This window comes from Sinocyclocheilus anshuiensis, unplaced genomic scaffold (assembly GCF_001515605.1).
Source record: "Sinocyclocheilus anshuiensis isolate Anshui unplaced genomic scaffold, SAMN03320099.WGS_v1.1 scaffold13, whole genome shotgun sequence".
In the NCBI taxonomy this organism is placed as follows: Eukaryota; Metazoa; Chordata; class Actinopteri; order Cypriniformes; family Cyprinidae; genus Sinocyclocheilus; species Sinocyclocheilus anshuiensis.
In genome coordinates, this window is record NW_015538026.1 from 1394139 (window position 1) to 1402796 (window position 8658).

General features: G+C 37.1%; 1 pseudogene; it reads right to left on the reverse strand.

Annotated features, from left to right (window-relative positions):
- Positions 1–3356: 3356 nt before the first annotated feature.
- LOC107679397 (opsin-5-like) lies at positions 3357–8390 on the reverse strand (annotated as a pseudogene).
- Between the last annotated feature and the right edge of the window lie 268 nt (positions 8391–8658).

An 8658-nucleotide genomic window follows, 5' to 3' on the forward strand; every position in this document is an offset into this window, starting at 1 on the left:
TCAACAAAAATGAAGGAAATATTTAAAAAATTGAAATATTTCACTAGAGGAGAGGAGGAGAGTAGAGAAAAGGGTGGGGGGCCCTTAAAAGACATTGTGCCCAGGGGCGTTTGAATTCTTAATCCGGGCCTGGTTATATATGGGAAAATAATAAAGTTATCCCTATATTGGCACAATTTTATCAAAAAGCTAATTACAATGCTCTATGGAAAACTCATTTCTGATTGGTCAATCATGTCAACCACTGTATATCAGTATGCTCATCCGGTATAAATAAAACTGGTGCTACTTTCATGTTTCTTGTATCACACCGCGGATTCGCTTTCTGTTGTTTCATACAAACTGTGGTGCAATCTTGTGTATCATGCAATTGTGAAAATGATCTCGCAGGACTTAAGTATTACCATTAGTTTAATAGTGCTGATCTTGTTCATGATTGTTTTGCAGTATGCATGCATGTTTACACATGGACTAATTTTTTCTTAGTGAAATCTTAATATACAAGTAAATAATACAGGTAAAAATGTAAATATGAATAATACTAATAATAACTTAAAATATTAAATATCAATCCTCCTGGACTGGAAGTTATCTCTTACTCTAGGGTTTCCCAAACTGGGGTTTGTGAGTTGATGAAAAGCTAATAATGAATGAAATAATACAAATGTAAATGAATAATTTAAAATTAATAATTTACAAATAAAAACATAAATATAAATAAAACATTTACTGAAAGATTACATTTTAACTGTTTACCTGCATGTCATGTGACCATTAACCGAAATCTGAGAAACAAGAACTGTGAACATACAAATGTGTCATTAATTATAAAAAAATATTAACCTAAAATCTCAGGAGGCACTTTAAATAATCTAGAGGTTTAGCTAACAAAAAAGTCTGGGAATGCCTTACTCTACATGTGTGTTCCCTGCAAATCAAACCTGTGACCTTACCAGCTGAGATGCAGGAATGGCAAGTTTAGTCAGTTTGTTTGTTAGAACAATACACTTAATTATAAGAATACTTGAATGACCTGAATTACAAGACACAACCATCTTCTTCCACATCTGGAAACAATACCTCGCCAAAATTGAATGACTTGCACTGGCTTTGAGACAAGTCAAGGACAGATGCTGGGTGGACCATGAGTGCATCTGTTCAGTGTGAGGTAAGGCAATGAGAAAGAGAGGGCAGTCAAGAAACATTCAAGGGAAGGTGAGATCTCTGTATATCTGAATCTAGTTTCTTTTGATTTGGCTCAGAGAGCTGTATGTTGTCCCACCCAGGAGTCTGTTCTCAAATTAGCCATGAATTCACTGAAATATATAGACAGGGAAGGTAAAGGGTATAAGAGAATCTTAACCATGGACACAAATGCAGTGACACATAATTAAGCAGAACCGATTAGGTCTCATGATGTGCCTTGATAAACATTTAGTTTGTCCAAGTCAATTTATTTGTGCTAGAAGATTCAGTCATGTTGTAAATAATTTTGAAACGGATTATTTGTATAGATCCTTCAGAGTCAGTCCTTACCTTTCTTAATTTACAGAAAGACAGAAACTCAGATGAATGAACACACAGAAAGTCAGCAACAACTACAATGTAAACAAGCTAAACAAGACAACGCCTAAGCAGATGAACAGGACATGCAGCATAATTTTATTCATGCATCTAGCATTTTTTACCATTAAAAGGGATTACACATAAATAAATTATTAGTATTTTGTATATATATATACAGTTATATATATAATATATAATAGTTATATATATAATATAATATAAATATATATTATATATGTATTTATTTATTTATTTATAATTTTAAACAGTTTCCAGAGCTCATAAACACAAAAGAAATGCCCTGAAAACCCTCTCGGGTTGGCTTTAAAAGCCTCTATTTTAGATATTGACTCTCACAACCCTTCAAGCAACACTCTAAAAAATGCTGGGTTGTTTCAACCCAACTTTGGGTCATATATGGACTAACCCAACCGTTGGGTTAAATTTTACATTAAATTTGTTAACCCAAAAGTTGGGTTAGTCCATATTTGACCCAAAGTTGGGTTGAAACAACCCAGCATTTTTTAGAGTGTCATAAACACAAAAGAAATGCCCTGAAAACCCTCTCGGGTTGGCTTTAAAAGCCTCTATTTTAGATATTGACTCTCACAACCCTTCAAGCAACACTCTAAAAAATGCTGGGTTGTTTCAACCCAACTTTGGGTCATATATGGACTAACCCAACCGTTGGGTTAAATTTTTACATTAAATTTTTAACCCAAAAGTTGGGTTAGTCCATATTTGACCCAACCTTGGGTTGAAACAACCCAGCATTTTTTAGAGTGAAAAGTTCACTGAGTGTTGGATTGAGCACAGTGCAGTGCTGTAAAGCGCAAGTGTGATTGTATCTATTGAACTGTATCTCTCTCAGTCAAGGCCTGAGGAGAGAGTTTATTGAACAATAGAGTTAACAGATGCCACTGAAGAGTGTAGTTTAGCCTGGGTAAATGAATAGTTATTTTTTTACATAACACATCTCCTAGTCAAATATCTAACTGTAGTTTAAGTCAGAATTTGGATTGTTTTGCTTTCCATGAAGAGACCTGTTTGATCCTGTTTATCTGAGGGAAAAGTCTGTCTCTTTCTGTGTGATTTCTTTGAATATGGGGTGCCTCAAGGCTATTTCACTGAGCTATTTCCTGATCTCGTTTTTCCGCCTCTCTTTGTTTTTAAGGGTGTAGTGACCCATATAAGTAGAATTTGCTCATTACACTGTACAGAACTTTCTTTCTTTTTTAAATGCATCCAATTTTTTTAAATATGCATCCAATCAACCTCACCAACCACTTGTATTTTACTGCCATTTCCATTCAGATTAAGTACTTTTGTCCTTTAATGAATCCATGTGCGATAAGTGGGCGCCATTCAGCTGGGATCAAACTGTACAAAATTTGTAGTTGACGTTGCCATTACACTGTTAGTTTGTGTTACTATTACAGTGACGCTGATAATACTGGCTATATGTAATTTTATCAATGCTTTGGCAATGAAAACCCACCTAGAAAGTTTTTTTCTGAACCTTTTGAGCTGTGATACTCCTCCTGTTCAGCCAGCAGATGTCAGTCTTTGTTCATTAAGTGAACTGTGCCTTGCTTATCTCATTGTAAACCATGTATGAAACGGGCACAGTCTCTGCAGTTGAACTTGCTTTTTTTTAATAGACATCTCACTGGACTTACACATCATTTATTTAAATCACATCATATTTTGTTTTCGAGGCTTGTTCAAACAATGAAGGCTGTTTCCACAGAACACATGTAATGTAATTCATGTTGACATTGGAAACAATTTAAAAGCATGACATTCTGTGTGAACTGCCATTATGGAAATATGCTTTCTACATCTTAAAAAGAAGTGAATTTGGTTGAGTAAACATTGCAGGAAACATTCAGGAAACATTCCTGAAATCTGCAGGAAGTTCTGAGGATCAGTAAGAATTCTGAGACAACAGTGAGATTTTCTTCCTTTTCAGTTTTCTTTGTCCTTGTGTTTGGGCATCTAAGGACATCTGCGATTTTACACGTTACATCATCCCCTCCTTCCTTACATTTTATGCATTCTTTCTTTCTTGAGTATCTCTCACAGGAGGTCGTTTTGCATTCTGTCAGTCAGTTGTCTCACTGGTATTTCACTCTGAACTGTGCCCTCTAGAATACGCGCAGTTCTCTGGGGACTCATTTGCTGAAAACTGGGCCCCGCTTCTGCATAGACATGACATGCCCCATAACTCTCTGCCTGCCCACTGGAAAAGGGTGTGGAGGTGCTGGCATCCTTATTATTGCACTGCTGAAAGTTCTTCACCTGCCGGTCCTTTATTTCTGGTGTGGGACTGGCTTTACTGTGGCTCAAACAAATCCTGTGGCAGATAGTTTGAGTATCCTTACTTAGTGATTTGCGAAAGTTGGGTTTGAAGAGAAGATAAACCATAGGGTTGTAAATGGTGGAAGATTTGGCCAGGATGGCTGCCAGTGCAAAGGCGCCTGTTCATTGGCGTTGAAAGCAGCCCACATGGCAACAATGGCATACGGGCTCCAAGCCATAAGGAAGCCAATACATACAGCCACTGAGAGCTAGAAAGAAAACACACCACATATACTGTACTTAGTCGACATGCAATTAGATAGAATGATTTGTTTTTAAATGTTTTAAGATCATATTTTGACCTCTGTAACCCATATTCTCTCTCCCACACACACTACTTCAGGAAGAATGCATTCAATTGATCAAAAGTGACAGTAAGCACTGCTAAAAATGATTTTCTTAATCAGTATTTTTGTCTTTTCCAGTACAAATATCTTAACATTCTGTAAACAAGATACATTTATTTGAAAATATTTTTTTTTGCAGTGAAGACATTTAGTGTCATGAACAGTTATACATTTATAATGTTACATTTATAATGTTACAAAAGATTTCTGTTTAAATAAATGCTGATCCTTTGAACGTTCTATTCATGAAAGAATCCTGAAAAAAACATTTCTGAAAATATTCTGCCAAACCTCTGAACTGTATGTTCTATGTAATATGAACAGAACAAGCTGCCATATTCATTTATTATCAGCATTACTGCTTATTTTATGTGTCTGTTGATGACCCAGATTGCCAAATGTGTGTAAATGTATGCAATGTACACATATGTTCTGAGGGGACATTTGTGTGCCTCAATAATCAACATTCAGCACCAGTATATTCAACAGTGCAGCACTCACTGCCAATAGCAAAGTTACACGTGGATACAGTATACCAGGGCTTCATGACTGGTACAGCCAGCCCTTGTTCAGAGGACAGAGGATGGGTAATCAGCATTACTTTTTGAGGGACATTAAGTACATACTCAGCAATAGTATCACGTTCGTGCTGTCTGCTCCACAGGGCAATAAAATATGTTATATTTGCACAGTGTGAACGTGTGGACACCACATGTGCTTTTGTACACTTTTATGTCCCAGGGGTTGATTTGTATTAAAACTAACAGCTTTTTTGCTATATAAAGGTCACTGTAACCACAAAAAACAACAACAATGAACCCATAAAGCTTACTTACCTTGACAATAAGTGTGTGTGCGTTGGCCACTTTGGTTTGTGGTGAGACATGCTGTTGAATGGCTTGGCGAGACCCCCTCACTGTGAGCAGGATGAAGGTGTAAGAGAGGATGATGATGGTACAGGGGACAATGTAACAAAAGATAAAGAGACTGATGATGTAAGACATGGCAAGGGCATCATGGGATGGCGTGTACCTTGGAACATACAATGATGAAAAAGCATGAATGCAGAATCTGTTTGCGTACATTTCACATATTAATGCTAAAATGTTTGTGGTCATACCAGTTTATGCAGCAAGCGGTTCCGTACGGTTCTGGCCCAAAACTCCCCCAGTGAGCCAAAGGTCCCACAGCAAAGACAGACGCGTAACACCAAACTCCAACCACCATCACACAAGCGTCACTGGATGAGAATTTGTTACCTGTGGAAACGAGGACTGCATGAATAAATATTTTGATGAAAAATGGTGTGACTGATCAAAGTGACTAACTGGTCCGGCTCTATGATTCTCCTGACACAGGTCAGAGTTGGAATTATTTTAATTTCATATCCCGCAGAGACAGAAGGAAGAAATGACCTGCTGTTTCAGGCTACAGCAAGCCCTAAATGTGCGCTCATTATATGCTTCTTCTTTCTTTCTTTGCTTAATTTGTTTCATCACTCTGTCTCTCCTGTTTTGTCTAATTTTCCCTACATGTTCTGTTTTGTTCCACTTGTCCTCTCTTATCTTTTTGCATCTTTCTTCATTTTTGTGTCTCTTTCCATTTGTTTTAACCTCCTATTCTTGCGTATTTAAGCCAGACGGCCTTTTTATTTCACAGTGAACCGATTGTGACAGTTTTCCGAATCTTCAGACAGAACACGGCGCTAACAGTCCAAAACACTCAGACCTGATTCCGCTGTTTGAGATTAGACTTGATAAAAAAAAAAAAACTAAAAAAAAAACACATTCAGGAGAACAGTATCATTTTGGGCATGTTAACTGTTAATATTTTAATCTAGACGGGGCCTAGAAATTGTGATTTACTATGACAAGGTCTATCCAGGATTCAGATGCGGGAACCAAAATGACCAATCACCAAACACCTAATCTGAGTAAAAATTGCCTTTGACAAGTAAATGAAACAGAGTGGGCCACTCAGGAGTGGGCCAATAACTTTATTCAGAGATGCAACATTGTTTGAAGTGCAGTCAAATTAAAGACATATAATTAAAGATAAATACATCTGTTTCACTGACATCTGGTTTACCGTTTTGCTTCACAAAAACAAAAGTATGAGTAACAAAATCACAACGCTTCTTCATGTTATTTAACAGGTGGCATTTTACCAAGAGACAGAGACTCACCTCATCATTATACCATGTTTATATTTAAAATATTGCTAAGAAAAGCACAATATCATTTCATAATGGTTTATTCAATAATAGTTTTGGTTAAAGGGAGACAAAAGATCATTATACCGTAATTTGGGATGCAGACTTTGAGGCAGCATACTGACGACAAAGCAGTCAGGTTTGTTAGGCTGCATAAGCCAAATAAAACCCCGCACACAGCATAGCACAGACATGCTACCTCCCCAAACAACCACCTACAGAGAAAAGAGAGAGATCATTTTACTGTTTTTGCTTGAACTCTGAAATACTCCTTTTCTTTGTTTTTACTTTAGAACCATGATACTTTACTGAAAAAATACATCAAACAGTATAAGGCATTTGCAAAGGGTGAAACTTTGAAACTGTAACTTGCCAAGCTATAGCTATAATTCTGCAATTGCAGCATTTATCTGGCACCAAAAACATAAACAATACCATAAGATTGAACTTTAAGATGTAACTAATAAACATAGAAAACACAAAATTATAAAACACGTTCATAAGTGTTAAATAGCAGCATTTAACTATATTTCCGTTTTAAAAGTCGCAAGTGTTCAAACGAGTCAGTGAATCGTATATTTTAACAGTGCATTTGAATTTATTTTTGAATCTTGTATAAAAACCGATTTACTCAAATGAATCAGACAAGAACGCTACAATGTGAAAGAGGGGCAGAGGGTGCATATATAACTTCTATGTCTCTATTAGAGTAAAAAAACTGTGAAGCAGGATCTCACCTGTGTGCTAGAGCAGAAGGGATGGCCAGAGGAAACAGAATCAGGGTCATCCCTAGATCACTCACAGACAGGTTCACGACGAAAAACTCTGCTGGCTTCAGAGATGACCTCTTACGGTAGGCTACAAACAACAGCATGCCATTTCCCAGGAGTGACAAGACACCTGGGTGAGAAAAAGAGATCCATCCATCCACTCGCTCACCTATTCATCTTTTCATCAATGTAGCTACTGAATTTTGTAAAGCTGCATTGAAAATGTGCCCCTGACAGTGTGACATCTCCATCCCATTGCTGACAAACCTGTCACATGAACACCATTTGATCGTAGAGCTTAGAAATGATAAGCAAACCCTGCTAGGTATGGTGAAGTAGTCTAGAATAACAATGATCCTTATTTCTTTTAACAGACTGAAGTTGGATCAACCCATGAGCTTCAATAATGCAAGCAATTTGTCAGTCGCATCGGAGGTATAATTAAAGTTCTCACTTCTAAAGAAACATTCATATCAAGCAGACCAGAACTATTGCACACATCCATGGCCACCCCATTCTCTTTCCCAAAGTAATTATATACATGGCCATCTCAGGAAAATAGATTTTAGAATATATTTGATCATCCTTTATGTAGGACTAACAGATTTAAAAATTATTTCATACCAGCTGCTATTGGTCTTTTAAATTACAAATAACTTTATGTATATTATAAAGTCTTTTATGGAAGTCTTTGTTTTTGTCTGTGTGTTGTGGTGGTGGGTGTTTGTTTTGTTGATTGTATGGTTTACTGCTGGCTGTGAAACAAATTGCCCTCTTGGGGATAATAAAGTTGACCTTGACCTTGATCCTCAGGACAATTTGGCCAAGGTGGACACAGGCAGCTAAGAAGCAGAAGGAGGTTAATGGCAGGTGAACCGTTTCTCCTCTGAATTATTCATAAAGAATAGGTATTCAAAGTCATTGGGGTGTTGAGTGTTGTCCTGCTCTGATGAAACCACATTGGAACATGTAGAAGATCAGAACGTTATGGTGGTTGTGGACTCACAGAACAATGAATAAAGTGATCCCATGAGGATGTCGTGCTGTCTGGAGATTGTGGATATGAACAGGGCTGTTTTTGACACATTGCCCATCTGTGGGGAAGAAATAGAATGTGTCAGATACAGTTCCAAACAGAACTCCCAACACGTTTCTGTTCTCAGATGCATTGGCTTTAGATTGTAATCTCGTATGACTTTTTTTTCTTGTGTGGAACGCCTGAGTTCTACTCAGGCTTTGAATAGGTCTGAGTTGCACCTAAAAGTTCCTCTGAGATTGTTTCATATTCTAATTCATGTTTTTTCAGGAAAAGTTGACTTAACGTACTTGTTGTTCTTCTAATTCTGACAGATCTGTCAAGTGTTCAACACTTCAATCAATTAACATTTGGCTGAATTTAGAC